Source organism: Sturnus vulgaris, chromosome 4 (genome assembly GCF_052056855.1).
Source record: "Sturnus vulgaris isolate bStuVul1 chromosome 4, bStuVul1.hap1, whole genome shotgun sequence".
In the NCBI taxonomy this organism is placed as follows: domain Eukaryota; kingdom Metazoa; phylum Chordata; class Aves; order Passeriformes; family Sturnidae; genus Sturnus; species Sturnus vulgaris.
In genome coordinates, this window is record NC_142246.1 from 54979433 (window position 1) to 54999268 (window position 19836).

A 19836-nucleotide genomic window follows, 5' to 3' on the forward strand; every position below is an offset into this window, starting at 1 on the left:
CCTCCACCCAAATGGAGTCTTTTCAGATTCAAAATGGGATGTTTTGACATTAATCAAGATTTTTCTCCCCTACTGCTTCCAAATAGCAGCTCAGAAATCAATTCACTTTCAGGAACTATTTGGACTGTGATGAAATCAAAATGAGAGTATCAGTTTCACATAGGTTTCTCCAAATGACTCAATCCTATGGCCCAGTTCAGCCCTTGAACTTCAAAACCCATTCGATGTAATAATTATTATATTTTACCAGGTCTGAAAAAACGGCCCAGATACCCTGCCCAGCCTCTTTGCCTTGCTCCTGATAGCACAAACCCCAGGACATGTAAAGCATTTGTCCACACAGGGCTCATCACCCACATCTCCCAGCCACCTTCAAGAATTCTCTTTGCTATATTTCCTCATGTCTTAGGCTTCCTTTTCAATAAAAGACGTTCTTATTGACCCCTTTGCCTGAAAAAAATTCCTGATCATTCACCCACAGCCTCTCATCCAGCCAGCCCTCCTCCCTCCCACAGCTGGTGCTCGGGTGACAACACAAGTGCCGCTGATTACAAAGGAGGGACAGGACTGTGGCCTGTGACTGGGAAAACGTAAAACAGCCAGCAGGGAACAGCATCTCCTGGGAAATTTTTCTTTCATTAAGCAAGAAGGTCATGCCTTTATTAGCCTCCAAAGCTGATGTGCAATTCCCCTTCTAGGCTGGAGGCTCAGGTCCATGCAGCAGTGGCCTTTTGCTGCGCAGCAGAACCTGCTATTGAAGTGAGTTCTTCCTCTGTACTAATGCATTCATGCTCCACATAAAAGGTACATAGGGATGTGCCTCCGGGAGAAAATACACTTTTTAAAAAAACTATTTTCCCCATAACCACTACTGTAGATAAGCTTTGTCTTTTCCTGATGTGGGAGACAACCCTTAGTGGAAGGCGCTTCTGCAACTTGCATGATCTGAAGCTGCTTCTGGCTGGCAGATGCAGCCAAAGGGTTGTCTGAGCTGCTGAGATAGAAGAGTTTTCCCCTTCCTCTCTATTTCCTCAGCACAGTGCCTGGACTACAATGGGCTTCCCATACCATTCCAGATAGTCTGTTAAATGCTGCAATGGGGGCAAGAAGTGTCTACCACCCAACCTTCTGATACCCACCTGTGAAAAGGAAATGCCTCCCCTAGACAACTGGGTTTAATTGTGTCCTCCTGCCCCTGAGGTTACACCACAGCATCTATTTGCTGTGCAGTTCTGATAGCTTGTGAGAAGAAAGGCCCTGCTGCCAGAGGAGTCCAGTCAAGTTATGTGGATTTTTTTATCCCAGCCTCAGGAACAATGAGAATTGAGCCATGACAGTGGCTGCATTCCTAGAAATCCCAAGATTTGACCAGAGTCAAGCTAATCTTTCCAAGGACTTCAGCAAATCCATACTCTACACTTTGATGGCTCAGCTCTAAATTATGGATGGAAGATCCTATGCATCAGTGTCACCCACCTCTGGGGACAATACAGTGGCCTGAAAGGAGGGTGAAGAAGCATCTTAGTCTCAACACGGGATTCTAAGAGATGGATTAATTCTCTTTTCCAAAACCTTGAGCATGAGAGGGACAAGGATTGCAGACCTGTAGACCCATCACCTCCTTTGCCTTCTTCATCTAAGATTTCATCAGTTTCCATCTTCATAAAAAGCAGTTTTCCCATCTTCATAGGGGCTTTATTGTGAAGATTCCCCATTATAATCACATAATCACTTCTCAGTAAATCCTGACTTCAGTGGAGCATACTCCACTCGGATGAACAGGCAAAAGAGTAATACAAGAAGCTGAGGATGAGTCAGAATACAGGGTAACATGATGGTGCATATATTCCAAAGTCACAAGTCAGCAGCTTTGGTGTTGGGTCCAGCGCTGGATCCGTACGGGACATAGAACTCACCTAGAAATTTCAGCGCCAGCTGAACTTTGAAGCCCCATCAGCACTTTTTAGATATGCCAAACCCAGATGGGATTAAACTACTTTGAAACAGTTTCCCACTGAAACAGTTCCCATCCCAAGGAATGCATGAACCGTAACAGAACAGAGATTTTGAAGTCACTGGAATACAATTCTTCAATTAAAACAGTTTCCTCGGCAACCAAAAGTCAAAGCAGCCTTTAAACAATTCAGACACACAAACCTTTCACTCCTAACAACTTTTCAATTAAAGAGGGAGAAGCATACATTTAAATTATGAAATGGTAAAAGCTTTCTAAAGGGCCCTTGCCGTGTAGCAAGCTCTCATAGCAATATATTCCAGTTTGATAACAACACCTCCTGCAAGGTTTCAAGGACAACCAGAAGACACAGAGCAAAAGTAAAAGGATTAACACAATATGCTTTTACACTGAACTCAGCGCAAGTATCATGAGGTCTTGGTTTATGAGTCCATTCCACAAGATGACAGTTTGGACACACTGTGCAGGATACAATGACAGTTTTAGACCTCTACTGTTGATGTGACATCCAAGATGCACTGCCTTTAGACAGATGCCAGTCTGGTAATGGGTTCTAGCAGCTAAAGAGCATGCCTACAGTGCAGTGACAGCACCAAGGTCCCCAAAGGTAGACAAGAACTTGAGCTAAGCCTGTGCAGCAGCGGTGGGTGAGACAGAGCTCAGTTCGTCCCTTGTAGCAGGGCCCAAACCATCTGGGTGGTGCTTCAGGGTGGAAGCACAAAGTAGCAGTGCTATCTGCTACTACTGGATCAAAGGCTCATTCCCCGATTTCACAATGCCTGTGTAACCATGGATTAGAAGGAAGCACACTGCTGACAAAAACCTGCTGTGGCAAGACAAGAATTGCCTTGGGTTCAGCATTCAGGCTGGGGAACCTGAAACTCCAGGAAGAGGAAAGGCAGAGTTATGGTTGGTGACATGGTCTGAAATGATAATAGGTGAATTCCCTGATGCCAGAAAAGTTCTGCATCTTCACACAAGGAGGAGCAGAACAAATGTCTCTGAACCACTGTTACTTTACATTGCAGAGACACCATGAAATTGAGTCCTTCTCCTTAGATGACAGCGTGGGGTACACAGTTCTGTATGCTGTGTCCTGTCAGTGCAGAAGATGAGACTTCAAGCTACACAGTTTCTCCAGGTGCATACTCTTACCTCCCAAGCCTGATGAATAAAATGGATGGGAATGCGGACATTCGTCCATGTAATAAATACAGGTGCACTGCTAACAATGGGACTGAAAATATCCAGCTTCAGGCATGAGAACAACATTTCAGGTAGATATTTCAAGCTGATCATTAAGAAACTGAGAAAGATTAGTGCATTATAATATGTAGTAGCAACCATGCTTTAAGAATAAGGCTTACCACAAGGATCAGGTGTTTGCTTGATTCCACAAAGATCTCTAGTCCTCTGTGTGTATGAATAAGCAGTGAATATCCTCATTTTTATGGAAGATCACCTGTCTTTCTCTTCCTTAGGATTTCATGTCTTTATATACATTCTTGCTGTATTGAGAATCCACAATAATGTTACCAATGAAATTGTCTATGAATAATACATTACTGCATCACATAAAATAGTCAATGATTTCTTGAGGGATAATGAAAACTACTAGTTCTTACTGGGTGTTCAGGCCAGGCAGTACATAGCTTACTAATTTATTTTAATCTTGGTTAAATAAAATATTCAATTAATTAATCTCTAGTGTCATACATCATACAGAACCAGAGCAAAGGAGCACCCGGAATGCATCCATAGCCCACAGCTCAGCTCTGCTGCAGCACAATTACATGGGGTTGCTGAGGATACTTTGGAATTATGAGCTGGAAGGCAGGCATATCAGGCTCATCTTTCAGCCTGATACTCATAAAACCTGAGCTTCATGAGCAGTGCAGAGCCTACAATAACCCCTGGTAACCTCAGCCAGCCAGGTCTTCGCAGGTAGTGGGGTGTGTTCAAAGTGGGGTATGCCCAAGATTATTCGGAGCAAAGTGGTGGTAGCCATCTGTGGATCCCACCCCAAGTTTTGCCAGGATTCTTCTTCTATCTCAGCCACTTGCTATGACAAGATGTGTCAGTGAATTACTGCATTGAACACCTGAATATTTAGATAACTTTCTGTTCAGTTTGCTTATGCTCAAGCACTTTATCCATCAGCCTCTGCAAAACAGGAAAATCTCACTGTCTAGTGAGTGCATCATGCCAGACTGGCAAAGAGTGAAGTATATTTCAAAAATACAGTTCTTGTTTACGTAATGATACTGCAAGGTGTAAGAAGAATTGCTGAGAAGAAATCAACAAACTAAGTCTGGTTTGGAGGGTTTATCGTAGTTTTCAAAAATAAGTACATACAGGAAAACTTAGTCCTGACCTGCTGATAGCACAAAAATAGAGATATCAATTCCTCAATATTTAACTGCTAGATGCCAGAAAATATTGAGGATTTTCTACTATAACACTTGGGAAACAAAATGCTACCAAACCAAATCGTCCCAGCTTACTCCTCCAGGAAAAACTGACATGCTGATAAATACTCCAATGATTACCAGATTGAAAACTGTCAAGACTTGTCTATACTCTTCACATGCTATTTTATTTGTTTACAAAGCATCAGCTTGTTTTGTTATAAAATATTAAATTTAAGGCAATGTTACCTTGTTTCAAACATACCCAGATGACACATTTTTGCCTCATGCCCTTCACCAACAGCAGAGACGGCTAGAGTGGCAAAACCTTCTGACAGCCAAAGTAAATTATATGCTGATAAAAATCAGAGAGAAAGATTTAGGTTTCAGTTTTTGCAGTTTTTTCTTTCCTTGCTCTCTCCTTTTCATCATTACAAAAGTGGATTGAGATAAGAGATAAAAACTAGAAAAAAGGCACAAGTCTCAGGGGAAAAAACCCCAAAGCGTTTCATCCTGTTCTAAATGAAAATGTTGCATTTCTGCTTAATTCTAAACCAAGAGTTTTCCATTCATTTTATCAAAGGAACAGGAATAAAGTATGACAAAAACTGAAACTCTTTTTTCATAGTCTTCGTATTTTTCTTTCTGCAGCAGCTCAACCCACTTTTTCAGGAGACCATAGTAAGAGCTACATTTACCTTTTTGTAACTGACACAACTAATGCAGTGCCTTCAACTCCTTCAAATGCACCCTCGTGAACCATCTACAAAATGTGCTTACATTTGTAGAAAGCATATCAGCACCTAGAAATGAAAGTTTGGTGCTGGTCCTGGAGTGACTCTCTTTGGGTTCAGTGCCACCTGACCTCCACACACACAGGAATTGCTCAGGAGTGGGATCCACTTCAAAGGGGACTTCCAGAGAATCCAGTAACTCAAAGACAGAGCTGGACTGCACAGACTAAGGCATCTTATTGGGAAACTTTTATGGGAAAGAGGAACGTATGTAATTTGGTCAGTCAAACAGCAAAGGGCTGTCTCCTTAAGAGCAAAGGGGAAGCAGGAAGGGACCTATGCATCCAAAGGGGTGGTAGGCAGGCACCTGAGGCTTGGCTAGGTTAATAGCTAGATTCAATCTTAGAGGTGTTTTCCAACTTAAATAATTCTATGATTTCTGAAGATACAGGAAATGCTTGCAAGTGTAGTGCTTCTGTAGTTCAAAACAAAACAAAACCCATAAACCACACAGACAAAACCATTAAGTAGAAAAACAAATTAATCCCTCCAATAATGAACTCTGAAGCAGCAGTGAGTTCAGCAGCACTAAGGTGATATACAGAATTTCATGCATATGAGGAATGATGATGATCTTCTTTAAAAAAATGCAAAAGACAACCTCTAAGTTATCAACTTGCTAAGCACTGTCTGCCAGGGAGAATAACAGAAACCACTTCTAACATTTTTTTTCCTGCAGACAGACTCTGTGATTCAGGGGAGGAAGAGAAGATCAGCAACCAGAAAACCGTCACACTCATCTGCTCTATTTCCATTTCACATTATTATTCCTTTTTTTGTATTGCTTGCGCATGCAATCTCATTCCCTGGGAATATGAAACCTGCAGTCACTATTTCTTAAAAGACAAGTTTCTAAACAGTCCAATCTCACTGCCTTTCTTTATGGATATAATCTCCATTTCTCTAGGTAGTGTCTATCTTCCCAAAACCTTATCTGTACCCTTGAATCCCAACAGGCTTTGCCATGAAGTTGTGAGTTTACCAAAACTTTCTGCTTCCTGTGATGATCTCCTGGCTCTCTGGACAGCTGGCCACTGTGCAACTCCAAACCCAGCTATCCCTGATACATTAAAAGAGTCTTCCTGTGGCTGGTGACACCAAGGCTGAAAAATAAATGCTGGTCGTTTACTTCAGACTGTTATCCATAAATCCCAAAACTTCCCTCAGAAATTTGGTCCTTCGTGTGTAAGCCTAAAGTCTGGCATGGCCAATGAGAACATTTGGCATGAGAACAGAAAAGTGTCTATAGTTTATTGGGGTCTTAAACACTGATATCTAAATCCAATGCTTTGAGCTGAAGTGCAACAATTGTAGAGGCAGCAACAAGCTAGCTGGTTTCATCCTTTCTTCCTCAGATACTTTTTTAGAACACTCAGTATAAAGATTCAGTTGTCCCATTCTGCAGGTGGAGAAACTGGAGTGAATTGAAGAGGATGTGCCTTGCCCCTGACCAAGGGACAAATGAAGAGTTAAGCTGAGCTCAGAACTGGGAATCTTGGGCTCCAGCCTAGTCTGCCACCTCAGGCAGACTGCTCTAACACACCAGAGAAATGCAAAAGTACATTTAATCCAGTACATCTTTCTGGGGTGGCACTGTGGAAGTGCACTGATGGGAGCCCACTGGACAGATCAGTGCTTCCTGAAGGAAGCTTTTTTTTTGCCTGATACAGCTCCTCAGGAATACATATCCATGAGAAATTGATTTGAATGCTTTCCAAGGAAGTGTGACACTGCCTGGCTATACACATTTCAGCATGGCCCTTTTGCTGTCATCTTCTAAATCAATTTCTTTCACTTGGTGCCAACGCAGCATATTAGTTTTTAAGTTGCCTTCTCACTGAATAAGATATGGCAAACCTGTGAATTTTATTGGTTATGAGAAAGCTTTGAGAGGGAGAAGAGTAGAGAGAAATATCAAAGCTAGACTGCAGACCATATATTATTTTTCTATCAAAAGCAAAGGGGGAAAATTCATTCTTTATCCTGTAATGTGATTCATGGCTCTTTCTATAAGGCATTGATAATGTAATTCATTAATTTGGCATTGGTAGTCTTTACCATTTTCTTTGTATATATTTCACTAGTATGAGCCTGTCCACACTTGAAAAGGTGTCCTGCCTTAAATATGTCAGCACAAGAGTAAACCTAAAACAGCTGCATAGAATACGTGTGGTTTTGTGAGGGAAAATTGCCTGAGATTAGCGGATAAAGCTAGCCAGGAATCCAAGGAGATGAATTCAGAGATTTGGGGTAACTTATTAACTCACTGTTTTCTTCTTATGAAACCTCAGTTTTCAAGGAAAAATGTGACTACTCCAATAGTTTCTTTTCTAGCCCACAAAGCACTAAATTTGCATGGATTATGTTACAGAAATTAGATTTTGAGACAGGAAGCAAAAAGAAAAATATTAACTAATAGACCACTCTCAGAGTGCTTTATGGAGAAGGCCAAAATCATTGCTTTCTTTTTGAACCACAGCCAGGTACAAAAGTCCAAATACAGAAAAATGAGTCACTTGAAACAGTCTAACAGCTAAGGCAGACCACACATTTCAGTGCTGTGCCCACTGGCCTTAAAATACATTCTTTGGAGGTGTCAAATTGCTATCAGAATAAAAATTAGCAAGCATCAGACTTACACTTCTCTTACAGGAAATGTTAAAATATTGACTGATAGAACACCTGAGTGAAGTAGTTTATCACCATGAAGTCAAGTTGCTTTGCAATGGTGAAGGATCATATCAGCCTATAAAATTGTCCTATAGAAAATAACACATTCAAACTATGTGCCTCCAACCATACAAGTTTAACTGATTATGATTCCTAAAATGAAGTATCTAGGTTGGATTTTCAAAGGGTGGAAGACATTCAGGCACACATTTTCAATCAACTTTCAATGGGAAGAATTTGACCCAATTCTGCTTTGATTCTGCTTTAAATAAAAACTGTACTTCACATTTTGGGTGATCAGGCTTGACTCTTGATACAACAGTCTTGATATCCTGAGCACAAACAACCCTAGAGACCTATAAATGTCATTTGATGAGAACTTTTCCATTTATGTGGCAAACAAGAATTTTAACACAGGCAGGGAAATGTTTGTCCTGCGTTGCCTTCTTTACTGACCAGTGACTCGTGGCTGATAGTAACTGCAGTGGATCATAATCTAAACTTTCATATTTTTAAATGCTTTGAATATACACAATGGTTTATAAATGCCAAAAAACATTGTTCTAACATTACTGAGCCCTATTCATGCACAACTGAATCAATCTATAATAATTTAGACATGAGAAGACTGTACTTCAAGAAACAAAGGGGAGCAGCTAAACATCAGTTTTCACAATAATTTACCTAATTTCTAGCTAATTTTAGCAGATTAGTTTACCTCTCTCTTGTAAAACAATTCATGCCTGACAGATAAACAAAATGGTCTCTCACAAATTTATTGAGAAAATGTACTGTAACAAATGTACTGTAATATCTAATGGCAGGTATTCAAGGCTTACCTTTACCTGCCAGGATTATCACCATTTATCTAATATCCATACAGTGATCCTAAGCACTGCAGTTTCTGTATAGTGTGTCTTAAACTTCTTTGACCTGTTCATAGTGGATCAAGTAAATGCTATAGGACATAAAACAACCCCCAAAGAAAATAGTGTTTTAGGAGAGGTATCTTCTTTGTCATTCTTAAGTAACCTACATTCACTGCTGGGAGAACACTGCCATCAGGTACCAGTCATGGTGTTAACTGATGTGGATTTAACTTCTCCACTGTTTTTGCAACTGCCTGTGCTACATTCCCTGCTGTTCTGCATTTCCCCCCACATTGCATCACCTGCCACACACTGCTGGGATCCTAGACCAGGAGGAGGGGAATGCTTTTCCCCTGCATGGCTCCACCTGTTTTGTAACCCTGGCACCTGCTGGGGCTCCTCGTGAGGCTGCAGCACCCACAGAGTGTAGATGGCAACAGCACTGCCACCTCCCATCTGGGCACTGAGAACAGCTTGAATCAAATCCATGGAGCACAACAGGACTCCTCTGTGAACACCAATTTAAACACCTGCAGGATCTTTGTTTTTGTTTCCTTATGAGGCCTCCAGACTGAGGCAATTAGCAGCAGGTTTTAGTAACTCATGAAGCATCAATGTAAAGCTCTTCTTCAGTGTCTTGTAATCAGGACAAACTAAGCTACTCTGAATTATACACTACTATTATTATATTATACTATAATATTATACTACTAACTCTGCAGAGACTGTACAGACCAGTACTAGCATTCACTTCCATCTTTATTAGGCTCACATTTTCTAAGTCTTTTTATCTTTTTTTTTCCCTACCTGGTTTAACTCACTTTCGAGCTCTACTGTGCAAGCAGCCTCAAGCTCTGCAGCCCAGGTACTGGGGGTATTTGGTTTGCAATCAGTTCCATACTGTCTTTATCTGAGCTATGGAGGGTATGTACATACCTAACAGAGGAAGAGAAACCAGCTCACAATTTTACATTATTGCAGCTTGTTCTGAGCCCACACAGGTGTCTGGCCCATGTAGATGTACCCCGGGGGAGGTTACTTGGTTAATGCTACTCATATATGAGAAGGTTTCCTGTTCCTACAGACAGCTTCTGTCAAGGATTCTCCTTGCTGCAAAGATTCATAATTTAAACAGAGAAGGCTCTAAATAATTTCTGAAGGTGATACTTATGAAGTCAAACCATTTTTCACAGTAGAGCCCCAAACAAATGATCATCCGTCAATAAATCTATCACACATGACATCCGTGCTCCCATGGGGTCAGCCCCACAGTAAACAAACAAAAGGCTCTTTTAATGATTCACCATTGCCTAAAGGGAAGGAGAAAAATAAAGCATCAATTTTTCTTGAAATGCACGTTGACAGACCTACACTGATGAGACATTTACATCCAGAGGATATTTTCCTTATGCAGGGACACTGCTCGTTTCTAACATTCTCTTTCTATTGGCAAATGGCAGGGAACAGCCTAAATCAAAATCAAGTGCTCCAAAGTTGTGGGGCATAAATCACTGTTTGTCCTTCAGTTTAAAGCTAAAGAACAAAAACATTCTTCAGTAATCTCTGACGCCTCAGAATCTAAAACTGTAAGGAATCATTAAAAAAGCCCAAAAGTAATAATTTCTCATCAGGGTGGTTTCAAAGAGGACTTGAGATTTGTTTTCCCCCTTCTGTGGCCACTTCTTAGCAGTCAAAAGATCACACAAGTTGTTCCCCAGCCAGTGCCAGAATGTGACAGAGAACCCCAAAGTGGGTCCAAGCTCCTGTGACCTGAGCTGGAGCTCACATACACTGCTGTCTTCCAGCAATGAGAATTCACCATAACAGATTGCAAAGTGCCTGGGGATTCAGAATTTGCTGTCCATTCTGTCACACCTCCTCCTCTCCATCACTCCTATACCAGTGGTCACACCAGCATACACAGGGACAACGCAGCAGAGGACAGGGTCTGCAAAGCTCTACAGACTGTATTTCATTAACTCAGCCAGGCTTTATCATGTGGAAATACATGTGCACCTAAATATACAGCTTCCAGAATTTATTACAACTCAAATAACACACACATTACAGCTAAAACAAAAACAAAATAAAACCAAACCAAACCAAACCAAAACAAAAAAGTCACCCATTCCAGCGTAACAAGCCCCTCTGGTGAATAATGCCAAGCACAAGTTGCACTGCTGAAGATAAATGAGCTAGATTACCTAGGGAATACCTTATCCAGCTGAGCAAAGGGTGCTAAATGGTATATGAATATGCATAAAGCCAAGTGACAGAAGTACATACTCATTTTTGAAAAAGGAAAAAGTAATAGAATAATAGAAACCCAGGCTTTCTAACACAGCTCAAATTAAGGGTGGAATTTCAGTCTATCATTATTTCCATTATGCTCTTTTATTTGGAAGGGTTAAGAAGTCAGCTATTAAAATGCACTCTTGGATGAAATTTCACAGGTAGAGCATTCTAGCATGAAAAATCAGCATTATATATCAGGAAGAGAAATTGTTTGTAATTTTTATACAAGAATTGAGCACAAAACAATTTTCAAACTTTTCCATTTCTTTCAATTAAAGTGTCAGATGTCTGTGTTTGTAATAAAGCTCTTAATGAATAACCTATCAGCATATAATGAAGTATACATCAGGGCAGACACTGCAATTATCACACATGTTAAAAATATTCTTTCTCCTCTACTACACATATTTCTTAGTTCTTCCAAGTTTCAGGAGGCAAGATGAAAACAAAAACAAAAACACCAGCAGATATAAAGATGTGTTCTCTGGCCTGCAGATGAAGATTATGGCATCTGTTGTTCTTGCTCCTGACACAACCTGGGCACTTGGGAAAGTCTGGAGACAGGAAAAAGCTGGAAGAGCTCTGCAACTTACCTATTTAGAGCCAGGTATCATCTCTTACTTCTCCCTTAGTGCAAGGATATTGCTACAGCTTCAGACTTCACAATGGTGTTCAAACCCTCTCATAGTGACAGCTACCACTGAATTTACAACAAAGCCTCAATCTGCACAGCACTGGGTGCTCATCAGAGCTGCAGGGAGGGTGCTGACACCTGCAGAGAAAGTGCTCACCATGTGGAAGTGACAAAGTGTGGGGACTGCCTGGAAAGTTTGTTTCCAAATATTAATCAGCTTTAAAAGATGATCCTTGATGATTTGACTTAGTAAAAGGTTGTTCTTTTTAGTTAAACAGTGGGAAATATTATTAAATACTTCTACTTTATCTTAAGATTAAAAAATCCATTGGTCTGCTTATACTGCTATATTCCAGACTATTCAAGTGAGAGCAGTAAAGACTAATTTCATTTTAGCAGGATCTCTTTAATTAGTCTGCAATGAGATTTGCCCTGTTAGAGGTTTATAGCAAATTTTGTGGAAAATGTTCTATGCAATTCTACTTAGTCTTACTCCATCCCATACAAATACTCCATAAAATATTTGAAAAGCCTACCATTATAGGAATGTGCTGCTTGGTGAGTCATAATACTGAGCTGGTAGTGCTTTCACTCAGGAGAAATGCTGCCCAAATCATCACTATTCATAATTTAGAGAGGAAGGGAAAGGCATGTCTCCATCAGCAAGGTGCAATCTGTTAATTTAATGCGAGCTCATTCAGCTGAGCCCATTTGACCAGTCCTGCAGGTTGAGGAGTTCCTGATGCCCAGTTTGTTAGCACAGTGTCCAAAGATCACACTGGGAGCCCCTTGCAGGTGGGCCAAACAAAGCCAGGTGAGGTGAAATGGGATGTCAGAGGTAGTCAGGTCGTTTTTGTGGTAGATTCTGGAACTTCAAGTCTAGCAGCACGATCAACAAGAGGAACTTTCTCTAATTAAAAGTTTCTGTGAGAGTGGTAGGAACAGCAATAAACAGGCTGAGTTCTTAAATCTAAGGATGCTTTGTGTTATGGCTATTGCTGTGGCTCCGTGCTGTTTTAGCCTCCAGTCTAACAGTGAGTGGTGTGGGATCTGTCGTGTTCATTGGTGGGAAGCTAATATCAGGTGGATGGTGAAGAGCAGCAGAGACAGCAGCAGGAAAGAGGAGGGTAAGACTTTCAAAAAGCAATGCATATTCTAACATACGTGAAATCCAGGACACTTACTTCAAAATATAAACTCAGGTTTTAAAATCTCCCCAACAGACATTCTCTGCTTCTTGAAAAGCAAAGTGACTGTTAAGCCTCACAGAGGTTATTTAATTTTGTTGCAGCCTTGCCTTAAACTAAAGCAGTAAGAACTAAACTGCCAATTCATAATTCTTGAGACACTGTGTTATGCCAAACTCTGCTTCGTGTTCCCAGACAGGACAACCCCATTCTCCAGTGTAGACAGCACTTAAGCATCTGAGGACCTAGTTTGGCACCACAGACATATGTTTGCTTCAAAGCAGAAATATCTATTTCTCAATTTTTATGGTAGTTTGAAATGATGCCTCTAGCACTCAGGAGGAATTGGGAGTGACTGTAAGTTTATCTGAATCTTACCTCCTAAAAATAAAGTCCTTTCTTTATGCATCCTGGTACTAAGCACAGAGATAATAATGAGCTATTCCCAGAAACAGCACTGTAGGATGAGCTGCACCAGGCAACTTAGCACAGAAGAGTGCCTACATATCACATCCTGGGGCACAGGAAAAGAAAAATCCCAACGGGGGAAAAAAGCATGGGAAAGATGATGTCAAAGTCTTTACACAAGTGCTTTATTCTTCCTTACAAAATGAGATAAGCAACTACTTGACACTCAAATGCTGATGTCCATCAAAATCATAAGAATAACTATATGTAGTACTATGCTTTCTAGCAGCCACCTGAAAATAAGCTTGCATAAAATCAGGATACAACTGGAAATCGACTTCATTATGCCAAATTACAGCAGTAAATGGAAACAGATAAAAAAAGTAAACCTCAGTGCATGAAGGAAGCCCGGAGGACACATGAATTAGTCACTGTAGAAACAGAAGTAAAGGAGGTAGACTGAACAGACTTAGAGAGAATTGACTATCCAGGAATCATTCCACCTTCCTGACCCTAAATGTAGATCCTGAAAATGAATCCCTAAGGCTAGATATTGTCCATTCCCTTCTAGAGCATGAATTCCTGTCAGTAATCAATTTAGAGAAAATATCACTTAAAATTAGTTCCAAGATACAGAAATTATTTAAGGCTATGAAAACTGAGGTGAGATTTGAATCCAAAGTTCAGCAGAACTCCTCTCCTCAAGAGTGTAAGGAGCAGTCACACAGTAACATTTAAAAGATCCCACTGTGATACTCGCTGCTCTGAGGAAATCAGCTCCAGCGCTACATAAAAACTCTGCTGCATGTACACTGCAATCCTTATCACACAGAGGTGAGATGAATCTTTTCATCATCTCAATATAGCACAGTGTCTCCAAACGGATGGCACACTCAGTCACTGTTAATAAATGAGATTAAAGAAAGTGGTTTGGCAGGAGCTGCTTCCTTTAAAGGATTGCTGAAAAATATATTTAACTGCATCGCTATTTCTCAACAGTCATAAACAAAACAAAAAGACATAACACAACCAACCAGCCAGATTTAAAGGCCTCTATTTTTAAATGCTGTTGTTTTTTAACACTGCTATACGGTGAAGGTTGTCAAGGAGCTAACAAAACCTCAAAAAGAAAAAATCTAATCCAAAAGGTAGCCGATTAAAGAAATATATTGTGGGTCACTTGAAGACTGGCAATGACTGGCTTTGACAGAAAAGATTCCAGAGAGAAGTCAAACTGTCTTATTTAAAGGCACAAGCATGTTGTAAATCACTTTCCTGAAAGTAGTGGCGAGTACTTGGCCTTAAGCCATTGCAGAAGAACTATATTACAGCTCTTGTGAAACGCACAAAATTCATTGCAGAGCTCCTAACTCTGAAACAAATAGTTTTTTAAGCCACAGCTCCTTCAAAATTATCTTTTCTATTACTTTGGACTCTCTTCAAAAGAATTTTAGACTTAAGCTTTTCATGCCCAAAATTTTGAGCAGAATCAAATGGAGTTTTCTGTCTCACCATAAATCTTCCTGAAGCAAGGATTTCAAAGGAAGAATTCTGCAGCTTTATTACTAATCTGTCAGAACCACAGTGCCCAATACAAATGATCCTCCTTTTAAAAAGAACTGCAGTTTGTTCTCTCTCAAAGAAGAAAAATACTCTCTTTTATGAATCTGCTGTCTTATGCTATTGTTAGTACTCTGTGAAATCATAACAGATACTGAGAATGTTTACACTTTTTTGCAAGTGACAGTTTTTCAAAGTAGTGCTGAATATAACTCTATTTAAATTTTTTTCTTCCTTCTTCCCTTTCTCCCTGTAAAAAATAAAAAATCAACACTTAGGAAAATAGAAGGGCAAGGAGATTGTCAAAACCTTAATGTTGTGAACATAATCAGTGCATATAATGAAGAAACTCACTGAATGATCTGTGAGAGCAAAGCTGAAGCAATTTTTTCAAAATATAATGTCTAAAAAAGTCAACCTGATATTTAGAAAGAATTTTGCATTCAGTATTCTGTGGCATTTCTGGAAATCTAGATTTCAGACCTAAGGATTTATGAAGATTGAGGAAAATCACTTAGTTGCCTAAAGATTTGCTTAATGACTAAAGTGTGGATACTCCTCCTGTAAGACTGAGTTAGTGCTGGAAATGTGAATAACTCAAAGACCACCTTACCTGGAGTGCCTTAAAGATCCCCAGTTATTTCTGAAGCACACCAAGTTAAGCTGTATGGACTGTAAACCAGCTCTATTATCTCGAAGTGTATGATTAGCTAGTTGTGTATAAACTGTCATTTAAATGGGAACCTCTATAAGCAGCACTTAAAAATTGCTACATGCACCATAAAATCTCGATGAAGCCTTGCAAGCACAAAGATTTTAGAACTTTGTCTGTAAGGTGATGTGGGTTACTCTAGCACCAAGCACAGAGCTTTCCACCACTCTCAAGCAGTCTATAAACATATAATAAGGAGCAACGAGCAAAAAAGGTGAAATGTGAGAAGAAATGTGACATGCAGGTGGTTGTTTTAGAGATAGACAGCAGGAACAGAGCAGAGAGCTGTGGTGGTCATGGTAAAGTGCTTCCAGTGCTCCTTTCTCAAGACTCCATCCCTTCCTTCACAGCCATACTACTGAACCAAATCTGTCCCAAGGCAAGGGCTGCAGTTTTTTGGATACCTGGCAGCTGAGTGCCACGTGGCAGCAGGTGACAGATTTAGGGAGGTAACATAAGAAACTGGAGTTCCTACCAAGTGGAATATTTGCCTCTTAAGCATTAACATGCATAGATGCAATTTTATTTCACATCAGCATTGCACTCCTCGTTTTTTTTCGAAGTGATTTAACAACTTAGCTGCTTACATGACTGAAAACAATTTCCCAAACTAATGCCAGAGAGTAAAATCAATGCGGAGCATGTTAAGAAAAGCACAGGTCCAGAATTACCTATAAGCGAGGCAAAATTACTTCCTCAAGATTCTCTGCAAGGTCATGTCGGAGTTGGAGTTGAAACTCAGCTCCCTTTGGCTGCACTTCCCTCTGTGTCTTCCCAATACAACTGTGTCCCTGAATGCAAGGTGGTTTCCCATCCAGTGATCCCAAGCCAACAGGGGGGCTGCACACTATTGAAAACTCTGCTGCAACCTAAAGTAGATCTTGGGCTCTAATTCACATCCATTCACACTGTTGGAATAATTCACTAGATTTAAAGTTCATTCATTGCCATTTTCTTCCCAAAGGATGCCTGCTGGTGGAGACCCAGCTGGGCACTGGGATGTTTCAGGTGCATGAAGAAGAGGAGTAACCTTGGTGATATCAAAGACACAACTTTAGATGTAATAAAGAGCAATGTTTGCAAATTTGTGTGAAACTGCATATGTCTGTTGACTTTCCAATGAATTGTTGGCAGAAAGCAGCTCTCATCTTTGTGCAAACTGACATCCAGGTATCTTTCTGTGCCATGGCCTTAGCCGTATCTTTTGTCACATCACCAGAAGATGTACTGTAATAAAAAGAGCAGATGTTGTTCGACACCTGCAGCATCATTAATGGCATAAATTTGTTTTGTGTGATGCTCTTGCATATTGCGACTACCTTAGGTTAACAGAAAAATCATCTAACATTCATACAGCTACATTTGGGTACTGATATATGGGAAGATCTATTCATTTTAGGTAATTAAAAGAATTTCTTTATGACTATTTGAAGTCAGCAGAAAACCACTGTGGGAAGGTCTTCTATCAAGTAACAGATGCAAACTTCCAATTGCTTGTAACATACCTATGCCCTGGTGCTGTGGAGAGAGGATTTATGCACCCACACTTGAAAATAGAAAGCAATGGGTTTTTTTTAACTTCTCTAATGTGACTTTTTCACCTCATGTCTGCTGAGAAAGGTCAATGCCAGTCCCCTGCCCTTGGTAAAAACAGATGAGTGTTGAACTACAGCCAAGAGCTAGTACAGATATCCAGATATTCTGCTCTTCCCATAATGAGATCTCCTTTCCCAAGTAAATACCACAAGAATTCCTTGTTGCCTGATCAAGAAATGCAGCAAGTAGTGGGAGGCTGAGGTGCCCATGGCTTCTGAGACCTGTTAGCGACCCGGAGTTTGAAAGCCTGTGATGCGTGCAGAGACCAGAGCGATTCCCAGACCCTTTAAAGCACATCTCTGCACTAAGGGATATTCAGGGCAGATGGGTTAAGGCACGCAAGTGGTAGTGGTTATCTGCAGGAGCCTTCTCTCTAGGCATGGGATGAAGACAAGCTGTCAAGCATATTCATAGCTAAATATTTATAAGCTGAGAAAGATTGTAAAGAAATAAGATACAGAGAAAACAACACCCTCTTTTTCCAAGGCTGCCCTGTTTCTTCCCTGCTTTGGAAAAAAACAAGTCCAATTTGAAAACATTTTAAACTAGAAGAAGGCCTGAAGTAACAGCATCAAAACACCACATCTAGACTAAGCACCCTAGCTCAAAAGCAGCTAGATATTAATCTCTGTATCCAGGCTCGCCTTCCTCCAAAATTTCAAAATTTGGGTTTGACCTAAAGCAAAGAAAAGTTCAGGACAGAAACTTAGATCTAAATTCAGGGACCCATCTAGGAACTTGGTCCTTGTACTTTTGAAAATTGAGGAAGAGATTTGAGCTGGGTAGTAACAGAGCAATGGGATCCTCTTCCAATGTGCTTTTTTTCTCCATTCTCTCTTTTGAACTTTTTTGGTAACTCTCTTGAATAGTGCAATAAAGAAAGAAATTCTCCCTCGTGTTAACACCTAGTTAAACACTACTTATTGTAATTGCTTGGCGGTAGACCAAAGTATCTCCCTTAAAGTAATAATTTATGCTAATAGCTGTTGCTATTCAATATCCAAACACCACTTCAGGTATGCGAGATGGTTCAAGGAGCTTATCACACCCTCAGCAGCCCTGCAGAGCCCCTCTGAAGCATTGCTTTCTCTACCCTGAACACTCACCAGCTAAAATCTAGGGTCTCCAGGATGAAGGGAACAGTCACAACATTACTCTCCCAGTGTAAAGCCAGGCACAGTAATCCTAGGCTTACAGGGCCATGTTGGATGTACGTGCACTCACACTCTGTTCAGCCAGCACAGGGATGAGGGCGTGTGTGTATCAAGGCTGAGATCATCACCATTCAGGATGACCAGCACTCCAGCACTTTCACAAATCAAATCACTATGTAATGGTGGAAAGCACCCAGGGTACAGCTAAATTATGTTTTTGGGGCTTAATGGAGCTCAGGCTGGACGCAGAACTCTAGTAACCTGTATGAGATTCATTCATGCTATTGACAGAGCTAGACTTGTGTCTCATCAGATGCTGCATCCAAAATGTTTTGAATCAGGTAATTAACAGACTAAATGATCAGTCCCTCAAAAACTTAAAACAGTAGCCAGGTTTCAAAACTGATGTACACATCTAGGAAACAAGAGGAACTACTTGCTCTTGAACTTTCCTGAAAATTATGTTTTTAAATACTCTGAGTTCTTCTAAGTATTTGTCCACTCGTATTTCTGTTGCAGACCTAACCAAAAAAACCCCAAAAACCAGATTTTAGAAAAAAAAAAGTCCATATTTAATGATTTAAATGAACATTATAACTGAGTGTAATGGAAATTTGGGTTTTTTTCTACCTGCCACAGAACATTGATCCCAATTCATCAACAAGGCACAAGAGCCTAGACAGTAGAAAGCCAAAGAAACTGGACTGCAATGCTTCTAACTCATGATTCTTGGACTATACTAAATTTGTTAATTAACCATAGTGGTTTTCTCACCCACTTTGAACCAACTCCCTGCTCCTAAAATAAGTTACTCTTCAGTAATTCTAAGAATAGAGAAGACTGCTCTTCTGAAGACTCTCAAAGATTTAAGAAGCATTTCTGCTAAGATGTAAAAGACAAGAATGCAAGCTTGATCAAACCCAAAATGTATTCTCCCCAGACAGTTTGCAAAAATTTCCACTTTCCACTGTGTCATCTAGCAGGATCCTATTTCTTGACTGGTAAAAAGGTGGTTTTGCCTGTGCAGATACATATTTTGGTAGCTGAAATAAAAAAGCAAAAATAGTTCTTAAAAATAGCTCTGTCAAAAATGGCTATGGGAGTGTTAATATACATGAGAAGAGTACCAGAAACCTGAGCCAGACACATGCAGCAAGGGAAAGCCTCACATTTTTTTCAGTGGCTGACTTTAGTGGATTTTAGGATTTCAGATTGGAACAATTTGCTTCTCCATCAGATAAAACAGAATCTCTCCAAGCAAAGGGCAAAGAGCGGCTTGCAGCTGCATTTCTTTCCAATGCTTATGGATGCCTCTCTTCACTAGCCCCTGACTCTACAGGGTCATAACTTTAATAGAAACACATATTTACTCAACTGTGGCTCTTGTGCTTTCATGTCTGAGCATATTTCCCTTTCCTCTTTCTAGTCAATATTTCTAAACTATGCTATTAACAAGAGCAGAAAATCCAGCAGGTACCCATTTTGCTTTCTTTAATAATAGATGATATCTATTTCAAAAAGATAAAGATATTTCCTTGCTCTGGGATGTGTTCTTTTCCTCCCAGATAAGCCAC

The 19836-nt window shown here is 40.3% G+C and overlaps 1 long non-coding RNA gene across 3 annotated transcripts in view; it reads right to left on the minus strand.

Moving 5' to 3' along the window:
* The window catches only part of LOC148224031 (uncharacterized), a 297652-nt gene that overhangs the window by 114216 nt on the left and 163600 nt on the right, over positions 1–19836 (minus strand). Inside the window, exon 1 of one of the 3 annotated variants that reach the window (XR_015803334.1) lies at positions 11605–11703. The exons of the other annotated variants lie outside the window; for them this stretch is intronic. This is a non-coding gene — a long non-coding RNA (uncharacterized LOC148224031). Of the gene's footprint in view, positions 1–11604; positions 11704–19836 lie in introns of those variants that run through there. 3 annotated transcript variants of the gene reach the window in all.